Genomic DNA, 21,514 nt, shown 5'->3' with positions numbered 1-21,514 from the left:
AACAGTATCATATCCCATCTAGACAATGTTACGGACAATGACGCTCCCCTGTTGGCAGGCAGGATGGTACTGGCTATCATGTTTGCCGACGATACCCTCCTGCTTTCCAAATCCCCGATGGGGATCCTCATCCAACGGATATTAGATGGGTTTGGTATTTTCTGTAGAAAACATGGTCTAGAAATCAATACAGAGAAGACCAAATTCATGATATTCAACCCCTCCCCTAAAACCAGACCCAATCCAACACTGGGTTCAACAAGACTGGAAAGGGTAAAAACATTCCAATACCTGGGGGTAACCTTACATGAGAACTTATCCTGGGACCCTAAGATAGCCAGATCCCGGTTAAAGTTGTCCCAATTGTCAGGGTCGATTTTGAAGGTCGCAAACACTTCCAGTTTCAAACCCATTAGCCCGGCAGTAGAGATGTATAAAACCCAAGCAAAAGCGGCCGCATCCTATGGTAGTGAGTTATGGGGGTATAAAGCTGGGACAGAACTTGTCAGAGTAGAAAACAACTTCCTCAGACGTCTCCTGGCCCTCCCCCGTGGCACACCCCTGCTTCCTTTAAGACTAGATGTGAGTCTCCCCTCGATAGGCGAGGATTTGGAATTAAAACCGCTAAGATTTTGGCACAGGCTATGGACCACTGGCGAGCTTGTACACTATAGGCAAGACCTTATCCATGTAATGAATCTGAATCAGCGTGACAGAATCCCGTGGTTGGCCTTTATAAAGAGAGAACTGTACCATCTGAGACTCCCCGAGCTATGGGAGTTTCCTGAACAAGGCTGTCAAAGGGTCCCTCGCAAAAGACTGGTCGAAATATATAAGGAGAAAAGTCTAGTTTCTCCGGTGTGTGCACCCAATAACGGCATTTTAACTGAACAATTCTTGGACTCCAAAAATTCTTATCAATTCAAAGGTTTTATGGACATCATTTTTTCTATTTTAGCAAGAAAATTGTTTATTCAATGGAGGTTAGGCACCCTGCCCATCAAAACCTTTACTTGTAAATGGACAATGAGGGATAACAAAACTTGTCCAGGGGGCAGTAATCATGATGAGGAGATTCACGTTCTGTTTTTCTGCCCAGCTTACAATAGACCAAGGAAATATTGTCTAGCGCCATTATGTAGGAACTTGGGCATAAGGAACCATTTACATTCATACAGAATACTGAAAACAAGTACCCTGCCGCAAATAGTCTTTGCAGTTGCCAAGTTTATAATGGCTATGTGGCAGATAAGGAGAACATTAGCAAAAGACTGAACACTGATATGAATTGTAATGTTAACTCCTACCCTTGTCCAGACTCTCCTAGGAAATGAATTCTTATGAAATGCACATTAGCTGTTTTTACTGTATGTGGATGTTTTTTAAATGTTGAATGTTTTTACTGTATCTTTTATGGTCTAAAAGGCCGAAATAAAGAATTTTTGGATTGGATTGGATGAAGGACAGGAGGCGAGGATTATGCTTTCTCGAGTTCTTTACTGAAAACACAGCAGCCAATCAGCACACAGTAAAGAACAAGCATTTGCAATGCAATAGGACTCGCAATAGAAAAGTTTGAGCTTTTGGTGTGTAAAATGTAAAGATTTTTGATTTTTTGTTTATGTTTCAAAAAATATTAAAGTATTAATTTTGGTACTACAAATGGCAATAGTTATAAAGTTAGCAAATGTTACATCTACATCAATAGGTCTTGCATTAGGAAATTTTGATCTATTGGTATTGTAAATGACATTTTTTTTATTTCAGTGTTGGTTTAGAAAATAGCTAAATAAATAGCTTTGTCATTTACAATGCCAATAGTTATAACTTTCACAAATGTGACACCTATAGCATTTGTAATGCAATATGTGTTGTATTTACGTGACTTAGATGTATTGATATTACAAATAACAATGGTTTTTAATTTTTTAAAATAATTAATACTTAAATAAAACGTATTGTAATTTATGATAGCAATAGTTTAAACTTTTGTAAATAACCTTCGTGAAGATTGTGTTAAGTGTATTTTATTGTGACGAAAATCCAAGAACAGAAGTGAAATATTAACATCATTTTGTGACATTTGTAATAAAGTTTGAGACATTGAGAGAACATATTTGAACCAGTTGTTGTTGAATGGTTGCACAGATTGATGTTGTGGTGCCCTCGAGTGATGTGGTGGGGCCCCCGAATGATGTGGTGGTGCCCCCGAGTGATGTGGTGGTGCCCCCAAGTAATGTGGTGGTGCCCCTGAGTGATGTGGTCGTGCCCCGAGTAATGTGGTGGTGCCCCTGAGTGATGTGGTGGTGCCCCTGAGTGATGTGGTAGTGTACCTGAGTGATGTGGTGGTGTCCCTGAGTGATGTGTTGGTGTCCCTGAGTGATGTGGTGGCGTCCCTGAGTGATGTGGGGGTTTCCCTGAGTTATGTGGTGGTGCCCCTGAGTGACGTGGTGGTGTCCGTGAGTGATGTGGTGGTGTCCCTGAGTGATGTGTTGGTGTCCCAGAGTCATGTGTGGGGATGTCCCTGAGTGATGTGGTCGTGCCCCTGAGTGATGTGGTGGTGTCCCTGAGTGATGTGTGGGGGTGTCCCTGAGTGGTGTTGGGGTGTCCCTGAGTGATGTGGTGGTGCCAATGAGTGTTGCCCCAGAGTGATGTGGCAGTGATCAAATTAATAAAAGTGCTGTTTGTGGAGTGAGAGGGATTTATTTTTACTGAAGAAGAGAGATGCATGGGCAGAGAGGAGCCTGTGTGAACGTGCGGCGGAGATCAAAGAAAACGCTAACACTCATATGGAGAGGAAGGGGGTGGGCTGCCTGGTGAGTTCAATGCGTGTGGCAACAGTGGTAGCAAATGAAAGCACTTTTGTGGCAACAGTGGTTGCAAATGGAAGCCCTTCATACTGTTCAGCTCAATTAAACAAGCACCCAAACCCAGAGTGAGCTGTTCCGCCTGGCACTGGAAAACAGAGAGATGCATATATCGAGGCATAATGCTGAAAAAACAACGTGCACGAGGTACAAGGGGATGAACAAAGTGGACCTGTGGCAAGGCGCCAGAGCAATTGAACTATTACTGTAGAGGTGCTAGCAGGAAGGAAACAAATGGCTAATATGGCTCTAGTTGTGCACGCCACATTGTCTGCCTCGCTGTATTTTGAAAGAGCTAAAGCAAAAGGCCGCAAACACGCCAGGAAAGCTAGCTTAGGAATATACTTAACACACATTTTTTTTATAAGCAAGTACAGTTTAGAAATTGCCAGTTTGTAGAGTAAATGGTAAAAGCAGTGAGCTTTAGGCTAGCCTAGTCATTGTGCGTAAGGTGTTACTAAAACATGCAAAAATTGGAAAGCTGTCCAGGGGCTATGGCAACTTAAGCGCTGTTTGTGAGGCGCTAGGAAAGGGAAACAAATTACTCAGAAACAGGCATACAAATAAGCAGTAGAACGTATATGTGATGATGCTTTTAATGTAAATGCATCGTACTGCTAGCTAAAACTGCACTAATAGTTGTACATAAAATTGCTCGTAACAACGTATAAGGAAGAAAGTGAAAGGCAAATCCATGTACATGATGCCATTAACTGCGCAAAGCTTAACCGTGCCATAGGAGTATTTAAATGGTGGGGGCCTGAAGCAGTGGAGTGGGAGAGGTGAGGGGGAAGTCACGGGGGGATTAAGGGACAGAAGGCAAGCAGATGAAGCGACAGGGGCACGGCCTGGCGGCCGTGAAGTGCAGGCGGGGGGCGAGGAGCAGAGCCTTTGAAGAGCCAGAGTCACGGCCTGCGGCCGTGAATAAGTGAAGCGAATAATTAGGGGAGGAGAACTGGCAGGCTGATAGGCAGAAGGCTCAGGCAAGCTCGTGCACGAGACGTGCACTTCCCAAAATCCGCTTTTGGGGAGAGCCCTTGGCCTTAAGTAGTGGTTTAGCTGCATTAGGGCTCTTTTTCCTATTCCTGCGGAATAGGAAAGGGGCGAGCCCTAAAAAACAAACTATGTTACCCAGAAACCCTGGGTGACCATAGAGTACATAACATTATAACTAGAGTCATAGAGGTCACAACTTCCTCTTTCTTTGTCCATGACCATAAAGGAACAGTTCAAAGTACAACTCCAACAATCCATTAAGGGCGTCCCGCGGAGAGGTCATCATCCGGCTGAAGAGATGAGGGAACCTCCCAGAGCCACAGGAACAACAAAAGACCAACCAACAGGAGAAATTCGAAGCACAAATCATTTAAGGTCGGAACCTGGAAAAAGTAAAACAGAGCCGTAAGATCTATCCCAAAAGGAATAAACACATAATCCATGACAGGGCGGGAACATTGCAGAAAATAATCAATATTATGGCACAGCATAAATGCATAGGAACAATACAATCCATCATAAGAATGAAATAAGGGTGGGATAATCCTCGCCTCCTGTCCTTAATAGAATTGAAAATTCTTGGCACGAATGTTAGCAAATTTTTAATTCTATGTCAGGACGGAGGCTCCGATTATTCTTGTTCAAAGCTCATCCACCACTACTGAAGCAACACTTACAATAGGTTTAAAATAGAACTTTTTGAAAACAGAGTCGGAAGACCAATCCGCGGCCTTCATGATGTCATGAAGACTGACACCCATGGAAAAAGCTTTGGAAGCCATAGCTCCTCCAGCCGAATGGGCACCAAAGAGGGAAATATCAATACCTGCTTCCAGCATGAGCCATCTTAACCAACCTGCTAAAGTTGCAGGAGTAACAGGCCTAAAAGGTTTCTGCAAAGCAATCAGTAATTGACCTTGTAAATCAGAACGAAAAGGTGAAGTGCTTACCTCATAATCTTTGAGACATTGGGCCACACACAGCTGAGGATTGTGAGGAAAAGAAGGGAAAGTAACCGAAGACGTATTACATTTAGTGCATCTCGATAGAGTAAAAGTAACACCCTCCGGGGTGAAAGCACGACCTGCCAGGTCCAAAGCTTGAACATCAGAAACCCGCTTGCAGGAGAGCAAACACAACAACATAGTCAACTTGGCTGAAAGTTGCTTACGGTTCAATAAAGAATTAGAAGGCCAAGACTCCAAGAAACGTAAAACAACAGACACATCCCATAAGGCAACATATTTAGGGCAAGGAGGTTTTACCACTCGGATGCCTCTAAGTAACTTAGAAATCAAGGGATGTTCCCCAGCGGCACCTGGGGCCGGTTCAAAAACAGAGCACCTGTTACCTTCTCTGAGTCTTCAGCTGAATCTGACGGATCTGAGGGAACAGAAGGACCTAGTACCTCCTCTAACACAAACCCCAATTTTTTAGGCAGGGGCCAGTCCAGGAACACAGATCCCCCACGGGGGAGAGGGAGAGGGAGAGGACGATCCAGGCCCAGGTACAACTTCCCTCCGGGAGAACGCCAGACCAGGAACAGGCACTACCAATGGGGCTACCAATATTAGACACTGTGGCAGGACCAAACACTAATATGGAAACAATACCCATATTCAATTTATCTCAGCACCAATTAAACTCTACAGATATAGCTCTTCTTATCAGAGGCCTATCGTTTGTGATTGCTGAAAAACCTAACTGGTTTAATATTCAGGCAGAAATTATGCAATTCTTTAGAAAGGTGAGGCTACAAACCTTTTTTAAAGACCCCGATGGCCCCAAAAAGAATGATGCCACAGGTCTTCGCCCTCCCTCCACATTTAATCCATCTAGCAGGACTATGCCGCCAGAAGTGCTTACTTTTGAACACCTAGTACTTTGAGACTTAGGAAAACTAAAAGAAGACTACAAATTCACCCCTCACAATATCAGCAGAGAGGAGAAAAATAGCCTGGCCAGGCTAAAACAAAATACTGACATTATCATAAAACCTTGTGACAAAGGAGGCGGGATCGCCATCCAAGATCGCATTACTTATGAAAATGAAATCATGCGTCAAATTAGTAACAAGGATCACTATGAACAACTAAGGGGTAATCCTGTAAAAAGCATAAGTGAGACAATCCTCCTCATTACCCAAGACGCACTTGACCAAGGCTTCATTAGCAAAAACGAATTCCTATTCCTGAATATCAAAGACCCTCGCACCCCAGTACTCTACACACTCCCTAAAGTGCATAAAGACGCAGAACAACCACCTGGTAGACCAATACTGTCAGGTTGTGGGTCAATTGTAGAACCCCTGGGGAAATACATAGATTTTTTCATTAGAGATTTAGTCCATGATACCGCCACCTATAGTAAGGATACCACACATCTAATTAATCTTATTGAGTCACAGCCATTCCATCCCAACAGTGAAATTCTTGTGACTCTTGACATAGAGTCACTTTACACAAACATCCCGCAACAAAAAGTGATAGCTGTAATCAAGAAACACCTAAACAACCGCCCAGCACCTCACCAAGTGCCCACCGAGTTCATAATCAGTCTCCTTGAAATAGCCTTAACCAAAAATTACTTTCTATTCAAAGACACATACTACAGACAGTGTAAGGGAACTTCTATGGGGGCAATTTTTGCACCAAATTTTGCCATTCTCTTTGTGGACGACCTAGAGTCAAACATCATCCTTACCAAAAGCAACCCGTTCCATGACCAGATTAAATTATGGCGCAGGTACATTGATGATGCCCTTATGATCTGGAGTGGCGAGGAGGAGGCATTACACAGCTTCTGTGCCTGACTAAACACAAATCAACCAGACCTTAGATTCACCTACTCGCATAATAGACAACAAGTTGATTACTTAGATGTGACTATTAAATGTGAGGATGAACAATTATATACCACCTTGTTCCGTAAGCCCACAGAACGCAATACCCTCCTAGAATACCGCAGCGCACACCCATGGGCTCTGAGGGACGGCCTTCCCTACGGTCAGTTCCTGAGGATCAGAAGGAATTGTAAATATAAAAGTGATTTCTTTACAGAAGCCGAAATCCTATGCAAAAAATTAACATCTAGAGGCTACCCTAGAAAACTTGTAAGAAGGGCTATGAAAAGAGCGTGGTATACACATAGAGAACACCTGCCTGAACCACACCCGAAAAAAGCTTTGTCTAAAATCACTTGTGTTACCACTTTCAATACAGTCAGCAATAAGTTATCCAAGCTAATTAAAAAACATTGGACTGTACTAGACCCTTTAGAACTAAATACAGGTCTCCCCCTTTTCTCTTTCAAAAGAGGTCGAAACCTTAAAGACCATCTCGTGAGAGCAGCAATTTGTCCAACCAAGAATAATACAATTGAAACAAGCCTTAATTTACCACCTGTTTTAGGACATTTTATATGTAATAATTGCATGGCATGCAAATTCACAAAGAACACTAAAGTATTCGAGTATGAAAGTTGTAAGCACACTCTCAAATTTTTCACCAATTGTAACTCGAAAAATGTCATTTATTGCATTGAATGTCCTTGCAAATTGCTCTATATTGGTCAAACGACCCAACAAGTTAAGACACGGATATCCCAACATAGGAGCAGGATCCGGTGCAAAGTGACAACGGCTCCCCTTGTTGAACATTTCCTTGAATTGGGACACTCTGAAAACGACCTCAAGTGGCAGGTTATCGATAAACTTGCACCAAATGCAAGGGGTGGAAATCAACAGACTATCCTGAATCGCCTGGAATGCAAATGGATTTACTATTGCAAAACTATTGAGAAAGGACTCAATTCCCTTGATGAATGGAACATGTGTATCTGATCACTATCTGTTAGATATCATCATGCTATCCATTACCAAAAATGTGCTGCTTAATATTGTTTATTGTAAACTTGCAATGCCTGTTTAAGATACACTTGAACATATAGTAGCTGTATAATTAATCTGTAACCCATCTCCAACCATACTTGCAATTATTCAATTCAAGCAAATTCCCACAATATCGATCTTTCGATTTCTAAGGAATTCTTCCTTAATAACAACAATACTTGCATTTATTCTTTTCCAGCAACTCCTACAGTATCGATCTTACGATCTCTAAGGACTCTTTCCTTAATAATAACCATCCCTGCCCATGCGCACTGCAAATAGAACAATGCCTTTCTCAAAAGTAACAATCGGTGCACATGCGCGTTAAAATACACTACTGCAAATAGAACAATGCCTTTCTCAAAAATAAAAATCGGTGCACATGCGCGTTAAAATACACTACTCGCGCCTCACGCCAGTCTCCCTGGTCTCTTGACACGCATGCGCGAACACAGGACGCCTTTACGCATGCGCACGCAACCAAGAAGCACTGTTATTGCGCTCTCCTCCCTGCAATCACTGTGAGAGCAGCTAAGCAGCGAGGCACTCGGACGCCCTCTTTCAGCCACCTACTTGCCGTGATTTAGTAAGTCCCCTGACGGCCGCGCTTTGTCTGTGTGTAAATCAATGGAGCTGTAATTAATTTTCTGCACTCTTGCCCCTTAGCTCCAGGCGAGCCGACTCTACCATACTAAGCTACCTTCTTCCATAGTGACTATACTGCTAATCGGACCCCCAAGACAAACTACGTTTTTTAAAACAACTTAGTAAGTGTTTCCCCCCCCGCCTTTTCACATTGTCAAGGCTCACCAAATTGCTAGTTCCTTATGTATATGCTTTAAATATTGCCCCGTAGGCTTCAGAAGGACCCACAATTAAGCTAATTTGTTCAGCCACTCAGACTTCGAAAATTGGTATTCCCTCGGATCTAGTAAGTCCAGCATTGATTGAGCTTTCTTTCCGCTCTTAAACTTGATTCATACTTTAACAACTGTACTTTATCATAGCTAACTGAGCATGGTCACTGGCATTTCAATGATGTATCGATTACACCTTGTCTTGTTTGCACTGCTCCACGACGATACTGTACTACTGCCAAATAGCTACTACTATGACCATTAGAGCGTTACTGAGCCTAGTCACTGGCACTTCATATGCTGTAGCGAGTACACCTTGTCTTGTTAGCGCTGTTCCAAGGCAATGCTGTACCACTGTGAAATAGCTAATACTATGACCATTAGAGCGCTGCAATAATTTACAACAATCTAAATGCCTGCAGCCTAAATCGAAAAAACGGCGGTCCAGGCAATCTGATATGACACCGTTTTTTCTGTCCCCTTCAGAATTCCTTTCTGTCGAATTACCCGATAATCCGGTTATTCTGATTTAAGTTTTTCTGTCCAGTTCAACTGTTCTAAATACAAAGTAAGTCACCCGTAAGACGATAATGCCATCGCATGCATTTACATGCTACTCCTTTTAAGATAAATAAATAAGCGCAGCACACATTGGGTTAGACTGCCAAGCGCCCCCTCACCTATTATAATCTAAATGTGCATGGAAATTAATCATGCCACTGGGAGCACAAGAATCACTACGCTAAGAAAATGATTTTGTAGGTTCACATGTTAATTTTAATTTTAATTACCTCTCTGCAGCTTCAGGAGGCTCCTCAGTCCTGATGATGATCTAAATTCATATAGATCGAAACGTCGTCGACCTACTCAAGGAAATACCCCCACTTCATTGTATATATTTCTGTGGTTTTTAGCCTTGTTGTTGTGTGACATTTTGTTTTTCACCATGTTCACTTGTGTCACGTTATGCACATTGTCACTCATTTGAGCACCTGAAACATTATGATAATTGTTGAAAAAAGAAAATAAATAAAAGATTCTATTTGAACCTATTTCTCTAGCTCCCCAGCATGAATTAATCATACGCTGTACTCCTTTAAGGACCTTATCAGGCCATCCCTGAACCATTGTTTTTCTAAAAGTATCAATGAAAATATGACCTGCGGAAATCGCAGAGCGAAAGTTGTTAACCGTTCTGTAGGCCAAACCAGAAGAAGCCATGGAGGCCAAAAAATGTATTATCAAAGCAAGATCTGCTGTAACGGGATCCACCGACCGTTGTGCGCACCAATCACACCAGTGTTTCCAACTTGACGCATAACGCTTGCGTGTGTTGGGGGCCCAAGCTTCACTGATAAATCGGGAAGCGTCCCCGATAAACCTGGGTTTTTCTAGCGTCCCCCGATAACCTCCATGCCACCAGATGGAGTTGACCCGATAGAACCAGAGGATGGGGTTCGTGAAGAGGGTCCAGCAACAATTTCCATTTGGGAGGGAGAAGGAGCGGCGTCGAGCAGCTCATCTCCAGAAGAACTGGAAACCAGGCTTGAGCCCGCCAAAGAGGAGTGATGAGAATGAGCTCCGAGTTGAACTGTCTCGCACGGGCCAGAACCCGTGGAATCATCACGAACGGCGGAAAAGCATAGTACAGGAGAGGAGGCCAAGACTGGAGAAACGCATCCGTGGCCAAGGCCACCGGATCCGGACGCCAACTGTAGAAGCGGGGAACCTGAGCGTTGAAGCGAGAGGCAAACAGGTCGAGGTGACAAGGTCCCCAAATCCTGGACAACATGCGAAAGATGTGAGGATGAAGCCTCCAATCGCTGTAGTCCCTCAGATGACGAGAGTTCCAGTCCACAATCCGATTGTCGCACCCTGGGAAGTGCTCTGCAATAACAATGATCTGTCGTTGCAGACAAAGATGCCAGAAGTCTTTCGCAATCTCTGCCAGAAGTCTGGACTTGGTACCCCCCAGTTTGTTGACATAACGCACCGCAAAAATATTGTCCATTCTGAGAAGAATGCAACAATTTGTCTTGTTGGGGACAGACACCGAATCGCGAAAGAGCCCGCTAGAAGCTCCAGGCAATTGATGTGAAGGGACAACTCTTCCCGAGACCAACGACCTCCCGTCGCCACCGGACCGCATCGGGCTTCCCAACCCCAAAGGCTGGCATCGGATTCGATCACTACATCCGGAGTCATCCCGAACAGTGCACGGCCGTTCCAAGACTCCATGTGGTCCAGCCACCACAACATCTCTGCCCGGGCATCGTCCGAAAGAGGAATGTGATCCGAATACCAAAGACCCCTCTGAAAATGCTTGATCTTGAGGCGCTGCAGCGCACGATAATGTAACAGACCAGGAAAGATAGCTTGAATCGAAGAGGACAGAAGACCTACTATTCGAGGCACCGATCTCAAAGAAACAGTCTGATGAGCCAGGAACAATCTCAAGTCCCTCTTGATCGACCGGATCTTCTGACCGGGAAGGAGGAGCTGACAAGAGATCGAGTCTATACGAAAGCCCAGGAACTCCATCAAGTGAGATGGAGTAAAGTCGGACTTCAGAGGATTCACCAGGAAACCCAGAGATTGCAATAGATCGATGGACCACTGTAAATGAGACTGAAGAAGAACTGGACACTGAGCCAAGAGAAGGATATCGTCCAGATAGACAATCAAGCGGACCCCGCGTGACCGCAAAGACTCCATCACTGGACGAAGAAGCTTCGTGAAACACCACAGAGCTGAAGAGAGGCCGAATGGAAGAACGGTGTACTCGTACCAAGTCCCGAGCCACTGAAACTGTAGATAACGACGATGAGGGGCAAAAATCGGAACCGATAGATATGCATCCTTCAGGTCCAGGCGAACCATCCAGTCGCCCTCCTGAAGCAGGTCTCGCAGAAGATGGATGCGTTCCATCTTGAAATGACGGTACACAACTCCGCCGTTGAACTCCTGTAAGTTGAGAACCAAACAAGACCCTCCCCCTTTTTTCTCGACGAGAAAAACATTGCTGACGAATCCATGAGGATGAGGGACCGTGGGGACGATGGCGCTCTTGGCCAGAAGAGAAGCGATCTCCATTGAGATGACTTCTTGATCGTGTTGGGAAAAAACAAGAGGCTGAGGCCGATGATGTTGGTGAGGGCGAGCGTAAAACTCTATTTTGTACCTCTGCACCGTCTCCAACACCCAGGCATCTTTCGAGATAATAGCCAATTGTGGAGAAAATACTGCAATCTGCCCCCCAGAATCACATCGGAAGCAAGAATCAAGCTCACCTGAGGTGGAGACATCTTGACGTCCTCCTTGGTTACAGTTGAAACCTCCTTTTCCATACTGTCCTCTGCCTTTTCTGGAAGGATAGAAGTTGGATATACCGGAGGAGAACTTGACCACCCCATTGGGACTTGTTTCCACGTTGAGGATTGGAATCTGAACCACGGCCGAACAAAAGACCCAGCATCAGAATCTGTAGGAGGAGAAGAATGGCCAGACGCAGCACGTTTTTTGGCCGAAGGTGCAGAAGACAAGGTTTTTGCCAATTTAACAAAATCGGAATGATGGGGAGTCTTGGGAGACTTTTTTCTGCACTTAACAGAAGAGGGGGCCAACCCCCCCTGTTGCGCAGCATATTCCGAAAGATGTCTCTTCTAAGGAGCTATGGCCTGGAACAGAGCCTGACCCATGAACTCATCAACAGAACCAGAAGGTTCCTCATCATCATAGTAATATCCTTCCTCCTCATAGAAGTCTCCCATGGCGACATAAATCCACCAATTAGTGCCCACTGGAAGGAGAAAATAAGTATATATACAGCCAAGGTCAATTCAGGGGGAGTGGAACCCCAAGTGCAAGCCAGAAATACAGGTAAAACCTGTCAAGTAAATAAATAAATAGTGGAGGGAGGGCTTGCACAGCAACAACAATATGCCACTCTAGGCAGAGCCTATGCGAATTTTACAACCCTCTAATTCTGTTATGAAAAGGCGTGAAGGAGACAAAAACGACAGGCAAAGGGGCATGCTTTGACAAGCAAGTCCAATATTCTTCCTGAGGCGAGCGCCGTAGAAGAAACAACGAGCTAGATAGAGCTCGCGTTAACAAGGCTGCCGCGCATGCGCGAACAGCCTTCTGCCGAAATGGGAGACGCGCGAGACACACGCGCGTCTTCCGAGCTCCTCTCTCCCGCTCCACAGAAAACAAAGCAGACGCGAGCAACACGCGTCTGTCGAGGGAGGTGCCACACGCTCCCCAGGCTACACCGGCAAGAGCCGGTAAACAGTGCAAGGACGTGCTGAACGAGAGCGCGGAAGTACAGTAATGAACGCCGAAGCGGCGGAAGGCAATGAAATAAACACACAAAGCGGCAAAGCAGCACAATGAGCAGCGCACACAGCAGTAGAACAACAAGTGAATTAGCGCACAAACCGGCAATAAAAACACTAAATAGCGGTAACAATGATGTAAAAATGATTAAATGCACTTAACTGGCTGTGAAGCAGCAAAGAAAGAGGAAGTTGTGACCTATATCACTCTATTTATAATGTTATGTACTCTATGGTCACCCAGGGTTTCTGGGTAACGTAGTTTGTTTTTTCTTTACTGTGTGCTGATTGGCTGCTGTGTTTTCAGTAAAGAAATCGAGAAAGCATAATCGGAGCCTCCGTCCTGACATAGAATTTAAACACAATAAGCTACAGGCCCATTAAAATATTAAACCAATCAGGCGGACCTAATGTGACACCGATAAATAGTCCTAAAGGTGACGTGTGCCGATTTTTACTCATAATATAAAGGTCTTTCTTTTTTGCTCTACAGCCCACAGTATAGGGAGAATATTCTTTCTCCATTATTCACTTAGGGTTTGAATCCAAGCGTGCAAGGAGTTCCAGATTATCCTACCTTTTCTACCCTGGTTACTACCTTTTCATTTAAATATGGCTATTTCTAGACTATACATTGCTAACAGCCTGGCAAGCCATTTGGGAAAAACCTGGTGCGTTGGGATCAAACCAAGCGGACGCAATACACATTCTTAATATTGCCATAGACAAAAATAATAATTTATTCCCTATCCCAAGAAGATTAGCTTCCTAAATCCTTAACAGAATAACATCATCTAACAATATGATTTCATTTTTAAAAATTTCCGATAAAAAATCTGCTATATCTTTGATTAGTTTTTGCAGAACATTACATAACGCAAAAATATGGACCCTATCTGCATTATAGAGTACACATTGAGGACAAAATGTTCCCATTCTGCCCCCACACTGTACAATTTTGTCAGGTGTATAATCCGAAAAAAACAAGTTTTATAAAACTGTGCTTGTAACTTAGTAGACATAAAAATAGATTGTGACAGCTGATAAGCATACATAAAAGTCCCATCTGACACCGCCACTTTCGCTTGCCACTTCTGAGAATATTTATCCAAATCATCTGGTAAGGCTGCATTTATTAGCGTGTATATCTCCCCAATAGAGCTAACTTTGTCTTGGATTATTCTTTTGATGGTTTCCACCGTCTCAAATTTGACCCGCCACCTCCTTTACGTGAGAGAAAATCCCTAATCTGGAGAAACAAAAAAATCCCACCAGTCCAAAGTACAATCTTTTTTCAGTTCTTCGACGGATCGGAACGCAGCGGGGGAGAAGAAGCAACCGATCCAATCAATTCCAGCCCTCTTCCATTTTCCCATACAAGAATCTATAAAAACCTCTGAGAGAGTATAATTATTATCTAAGGGTGTGTAAAAAGATAGTCTACCAATTCCTAATAATCTCCGTATGGCACTCTATACTTTAAAAGCGCTAAAAAGAGTTTTAAACCAGACTTTCAAATTCAAATTCAAAAGATCTTTATTCGGTTATTCAGACAAACAACCATAAAAGCAGAGGTCAATAAACAAAATTTAAAAAAGATTGATTCGAGCTATAAACCACTTCCAGAATTAAAAATCACAATTCATCATATACAAATGTTAAAAGCAATTTAAAACATTTATCCCTCCATGCTATTTCTAAATTTTAGTGCTAGTTTTAAAAAAACAGTTACAAATAAAGTGCAATCGTGGGTTAGCAGCTGTAAATAACAAAGTGCAGGTCTAACCTGTATAAAGTTCATTTTTTTAAGAAGGGGCTTTAAATAAAGCCTCCGAGGTATGTCATAGTAAGGACAAATAAATAGAAAGTGCACCAAGTCCTGCGGAGACCCATTGTCGCAGCCGCAGGACGGTAGCACTTGACCTCAGTGGCTCCCCTTGGGAACGGCAAGCAGTAAATGGTAAAGGTCCAAACGGAACCTAGTTAGCAAGAATCGATCAAAGCCCGACATTGGCCAAGACAAATACGGTTCCATACTGGGTGTTGATTTTATTACAACATATTTCCGGACACTGCTTTTGTTCAGTTCCACCTCCTCTCGATGCAGGTACTGAGAAAGGGAAAATGTTTTCCTCACATATGTAACATCAGATCTGCTGATAGAGTCTGGTCTTATAAAAAGCTCCGGATGCCCCAGTTCTGAGAAGCAGTCTTTCAAATATTTGAGCCACGGGATTTTATGCATATTGTCCCAGGATAGGGCTTCTCTCTGGAGTTGGTGATTAAGTGGCAAGTCTTTGTTTAGCCAACAATTTAACCAGCAGATTAAAGGTCGTAGAGCTATAGTATCACTTAAGAAGGGGACGCCTAGTTCTTCATGCACTATAAAACTGGCCGTTCCCCTTGGGACCCCCAGCATCTGTTTCAGGAGATTATTTTCTATTACCACCAGGTCATTGATTGCCGTGTGCCCCCAAAGCTCACTCCCATAACAGGCTAACGCCACACTCTTTGCCTGGTAAAGTTTTAGCAATACAGCAATTGGGTTGTTGCCCATTTTCCTAGCAAAGCTAAAAATGGCCGAGTTTGCCCGAGTTAACTCCCCCCTTTCCCCTGGACTGCAGGGCCCCATTTCAACTGGTTGTCAAATAGGACACTCAGATACGAATTTCGTTGTAAATGTATGCGTGGTAAAAGCATATAAAATGTAATGCCATGCTTTATAATGGCATTGCGGAGTCTTGATACTTTCGTAATGAAAGTATGCGGAGTGATGTTATGTGGAAAGAAAGTTGTGGAATAATGGGTGTTTACCCTCCCCCAGTAAGTACATTGGTGGCACAGCGGCCGACATCTCCAGCAACATACTCATATTTTTTCACCACCCATTTGAAAAATGCACAGGTCTCCCTCATTGATGGCCAGCACCGACATACACTTTTAGACACACCTCCCACCATAAGTTCTAGAATTGCGAACTTTAGAGCTGGGGAGCAACGTTCGAATCTCGGCATCAGCTCAACATCCTCTGATTCCAGGCAAATCGCTTTGTGTCCCCGTGCCTACCACAAATGAATGTGTTCTTCTGTAATGTAAATTGTGCTCATGCCATGTTGTCGAGTTCGGGCTATATAATATTGCAAGGAAAAATAAAGTAGGGAAACCCGAGTTCACACACTACTGAACGCGCACTCTTAAGTGCATCAGCAGTGCACTGTGAATTGGAGCGTTTCAAAGGCCTGTTACAGATAAGAAATGCTATCAAAACGAAATCCTACAAAACAATATACTACTGGCCGGCCGCAATTCATACCCGGACAACGTGGCTGCTAGTTAATAATAATAAAGATTATAAAGCGCCTGGTTACACTTAGATCAGTGTGTCCCTGCGCTGTGGATACAGACCAAGAAAGCCACCATAACTGTCCGAGAGAGAGCACAAAAAGGCCAGGGAGAGAGCGGAACGGAGACTACTTGGGAAATAGGTGAGTCTTCAATTTCTGACGAAACCTCATCTCAGACGGTTTCATACGGAGCTCGATCGGAAGTGCATTCCACTGTTTACTAGCCAGGTATCTAAAAGAGCGACCGGCCATCCATGCTTTGTAAATACGCGGAACCCTGAAGAGCATACTACCTAGGGATCTCAGTAGCCGCTTCAGGCGATACATGGTCAACAAATTTTGTAGATAGATAGGTCCCTTTCCCTGTGCGATGCGCTGTGCCATGCACATCGTTTTGAACACAACATGTTCACGGACAGGGAGCCAATGCAAGGTGGCTAAAGCACGACTCCCGGATCACTTCCGGGGAAGATTCAGTGCCAACCTGGCGGCCGCATTCTGCACGCACTGAAGCTGGTGCAATCCTTTTTTGCTCAAACCGATATACAGTGAGTTCCCATAGTCCAGGTGGGGAGTGACAAGGGTATGAATTCGCTTTTTCCTACCAGCAGTGGGGAGGTTTTACGCAGACTTTTTAGAATGCCATAGCACTTGCCTGCAACCCCTCTGATATGGTGTTCAAAGGACAGGTTGACGTCCAGTCGTACTCACAGGTTTTTCACCTGCTCTGAGGGGATGGGAGTGGGCCCTAATTCGGGCGGCCACCATGCTGAAGACCAAATGGACGGCACTTTCCCCAACACAAGAAGCTCAGTTTTGTTCCAGTTGAGGCGTAGGTAGTTGTTATTCATCCAGCCTGCCAGTTCCCCTAGACAGGTGGAGAAATTAGCCGCCGCCTCTTCCGGGAGTTGGGATAAAGTCACCACCAGCTGCGTGTCGTCAGCATAGGACACGATCTCCACCCCATAAGCTTCCACTGTCTTCGCCAGGGGTTTCATATAGAGATTGAATAAAGTAGGGCACAAAGTAGAGCCCTGAGGAACCCCTTGCTTTAAGGATCGCACCTCCGATTTAAAGGGGGGACAGTGGACTTGGAACCTTCTGTCCGCCAGGAACGAGCACAGCCAGTCATGAGCCAACCCTACAACCCCTGCCTCCCTGAGGCGGGAGATTAGTAAAGGATGCGAAACAGTATTGAATGCCGCACTAAGGTCTAGCAGCAGCAGAGCGGCCGTCCGCTCTTCATCTACTTTCCCGCGGAGCAGTTCTGTAGAGAAAAGCAGAGCCGATTCTGTGGAGTGGTTGGCTCTAAAGCCTGACTGTGAGGGGTGGAGAAGTTGGCCGTCTTCTATGTATTTCCCTAGCTGGGCATTGACAATTTTCTCCACCACTTTGGCACAGAAAGGTAAGAGTGAAATAGGGCGAAAATTGTCCAGATGGGACAGATCGAGGTTGGCCTTTTTTTGATCGGGATTACCTGGGCTGTTTTCCAATCATGGGGCACATAGCTTGCCTGAAAAGATAGCTCTGCCAAACGTCCAATGTGACTTATGAGAAGTTCCAACTGGCTCTTAAAGATCTTAGGTTGAGCAGCGACCATTGGTGAGCCAGACTGGATACTACGGGCCATCTTCATCAGTTCCGGTAGGTCAGGGACTACAAACTGGTTAAGGCACTTATCTTCCCTTAGCCTTGTTTCTCCGGCTCGTCCTATGGGTATCTCATCCGCTCCCATTGGAAAGGACCGATATATGGTCTCGACCTTCTGCACAAAGTAGTCGCGAGCGCCTCGCAGATCTCCTTGGAGTAAGCATCTGGAGAGAGAGTCCTATTAAGTGAAGTAAGCTCCTTGTATATGGAGAAGAGCTCCTTGGATGAGTTTTCTGCTAGCTCAATTTTTTTATTTAAGAATTCTCTTTTAGTTCTCCTTATCAGGCCATGGCACTCTTTCAGACTGCTCTTATATTCCTGCTTGGCCATCTTCTCATAGTTTTTGCGCCAGGCGCGTTCTAAACCTTTGCATGCAGACTTGGCTGCTCTTAAATCAGCATTGAACCACGCGCCATCTTAGTGCATCCCACCGGGGTATTGTTTGTCCACGGCGCGACCCTATCTAGGGCCCTGGTCAACCAGTCCTCATATTCCTTCCAAGCTTCATCTAGGTTCTCTCTCAGCGGGGGACAACCTAGCCTCAAGGCAAGCTCCAAGTCAGCCTGATTGAGTTTCCCCCATTGCATACGTTTATGCGCCACCGGCCTAACTTGCGCGGAACTGTTAGGCAAGCCTGGTATAGAGAACTGAATGAGATAATGGTCTGACCATGGAACCCTGATCGGGGGCTGAACCTCCACACCCTCCCAATTGGCAAAAATAGGATCAAGAAGGTGGCCCGCCTGATGGGTCGGCATCAAAGATTGGAGTTTCAGCTTGAATGACTCCAGCGTGGCAATCACCCCTTGAGCTTCCCTACCTTCCTCCTCCAAGTGCAAGGTAAGGTCCCCTAAAATTAGGAGCCTGTTGTAGCGTAGAGCCGGTTGCGCGACCACCTCCATCAGGCTATCTATGAATTGTGATGTCCCTCCCATTGGGCGGTAAATCAAGTACCCATTTATAGTCAGGTTGGGCGAGGATTTAATTGAGAAGACACCTGCTTCGCTATTATTAATGCCCACTGCTTCCAGGGTACATATCACCTCCAGTTTATGAACCAGAGCAATCCCCCCACCACGTTGTATACCACGGTCTAATCTCAGCATACCATATTCGTGGGGGAGTGCTTCCAGAATTTCCTGCGCAGACTCCCCATCTAACCAGGTCTCCGTTAGAAAGAGTATATCTGGCTGGTAGTCGATTAAAAGATCTAAGATTTCGAGTTTATGTTTCTTTAAAGAGCGACAGTTCAACTTTATAAGGGTTAATGTCTCGTCCTTACTCTCATGCCCCAGAGTTTCCATTGGGTTATATAGACAGGGTATAAAGCAGGAATATCGACGGGATAATATCGACTAGCATAAACATCAAGGTAAGAATATCGACTTGCAAAAATATCGTAGTTTTAAATATCGTTGTAGTAAATATCGTTTTTTTAGAATGACAAAAATATCGTTAAAATAAAATATCGTTGAACAGAATATCGTTAAGGAAAATATTGTTGTATATAATATCGACAAAATAATAGAATGTGTTATATAAGGGTCTAAAAGTATGTATTATGTTTAAATAATTAATAAAAAATGTCCATTAGTCTTAATATGTGTTGAAAAAATTGTTATAAAATTAATAATAGTAAAAAATCTAGGAACGGGTTATTGGTATTATAGGGGATAAGGGTGGGTAGTAATTTAAAAATGTAGTGTAAATAATTTGTATAGAATAGTAACAATATTGAATTATATTAAATTTTTAAATTTGAAATGCAAAATTTCAAATTTTAAAACGAAATTAAAATTTTAAATTTAATTTAAAATTTAAAAAATTTTAGTAGTGGGTTGTTGTTGATACAGGGGATAAGGGTGGGTAGTATATTATAATAAGTGATATGAAATGCAAAATAAAATTTAAAAAAAATCTCAATTAGAAAACAAATTTTTTGTGTTCTTCGATTTCATTTTTAGATATTATGTAATAATTTTCTGATATAGTGTGTGAATACTGTTATACAATGTTCAAAACTAATTAAATATTTAAAAATTGCGAAAATCGAAATTTAAAATTTTACATTGTGAGAAAATAAATTTTAAATCGAAATTTTCACAATTATTAATATTTAAATAAGTTATTTGTTTAGTATATTTCAATGTGTTTTGGTTATAATATATGATAAGATATATGATAAGAATTAATAAAAAGTATGTGAACAATAGAAAGATAAATTTAATATTAATTTTAATGTAAAAAACTAATTATAATTTCCAAATGTTAAAAAAATATTTTCACAAATATTATTTATTGTTATAGAAAAATTAGAATATTGTATAGTTGGAAAGTAATAGTTCATTTTGTACTATCATAGATCATAGTTGTTATTTATAAATATTAAAAGTGTTGTTATTTTATTAGAATATCCTAAATGTGTTTTAGTACTGTTCAGCATTTTACAGACTTAAGTTTAATTGGAGTTAGAATACATTATTATTATGGTTTACTGTCCAGCACTTTCTCAGACTAATGTTGGATTGGAGTTAGAATAGTAAATTATTATGGTTTACTATCCAGCACTTTCCCTGACTTATGTAGGATTGGAGTTAGAATAGTAAATTATTATGGTTTACTATCCAGCACTTTCCCTGAGTAATGTTATATTTGGAATTAGAATAGTAAATTATTATGGTTTACTCTCCAGCACTTTCTCAGACTTATGTTGGATTGGAGTTAGAATAGTAAATTATTATGGTTTACTATCCAGCACTTTCCCTGATTTATGTTGGATTGGAGTTAGAATGGTAAATTATTATGGTTTACTATCCAGCACTTTCCCTGAGTAATGTTATATTTGGAGTTAGAATATTAAATTATTATGGTTTACTTTCCAGCACTTTCCCTGACTTATGTTGGATTGGAGTTAGAATAGTACATTATTATGGTTTACTATCCAGCACTTTCCCAGAGTAATGTCATATTTGGAGTTAGAATAGTAAATTATTATGGTTTACTGTCCAGCACTTTCCCTGAGTTATGTTGGATTGGAGTTAGAATAGTAAATTATTATGGTTTACTGTCCAGCACTTTCTCAGACTAATGTTGGATTGGAGTTAGAATAGTAAATTATTATGGTTTATTATCCAGCACTTTCCCTGACTTATGTTGGATTGGAGTTAGAATAGTAAATTATTCTGGTTTACTATCCAGCACTTTCCCTGAGTAATGTTATATTTGGAGTTAGAATAGTAAAATATTATGGTTTACTCTCCAGCACTTTCTCAGACTTTTGTTGGATTGGAGTTAGAATAGTAAATTATTATGGTTTACTATCCAGCATTTTCCCTGAGCTATGTTGGATTGGAGTTAGAATAGTAAATTATTATGGTTTACTATCCAGCACTTTCCCTGAGTAATGTTATATTTGGAGTTAGAATAGTAAATTATTATGGTTTACTATCCAGCACTTTCCATGACTTGTGTTGCATTGGAGTTAGAATAGTAAATGATTATGGTTTACTATCCAGCACTTTCCCAGAGTAATGTAATATTTGGAGTTAGAATAGTAAATTATTATGGTTTACTG

The 21,514-nt window shown here is 42.6% G+C and overlaps 1 protein-coding gene across 1 annotated transcript in view; it reads left to right on the top strand.

Annotated features, from left to right (window-relative positions):
• Nucleotides 1-8,213: 8,213 nt before the first annotated feature.
• USO1 (USO1 vesicle transport factor) overlaps nucleotides 8,214-21,514 on the top strand; it is a 682,652-nt gene continuing 669,351 nt past the window's right edge. Inside the window, exon 1 of the mRNA XM_086961508.1 lies at nucleotides 8,214-8,338. The gene's annotated coding sequence lies outside the window, so the exon portion shown is untranslated. The remainder of the gene's footprint in view (nucleotides 8,339-21,514) is intronic.

Source organism: Lissotriton vulgaris, chromosome 3_1, assembly GCF_964263255.1.
Source record: "Lissotriton vulgaris chromosome 3_1, aLisVul1.2, whole genome shotgun sequence".
NCBI lineage: Eukaryota > Metazoa > Chordata > Amphibia > Caudata > Salamandridae > Lissotriton > Lissotriton vulgaris.
Note: the sequence above shows the minus strand (reverse complement) of the source record. Positions and strands in the feature narration are given on the sequence as shown.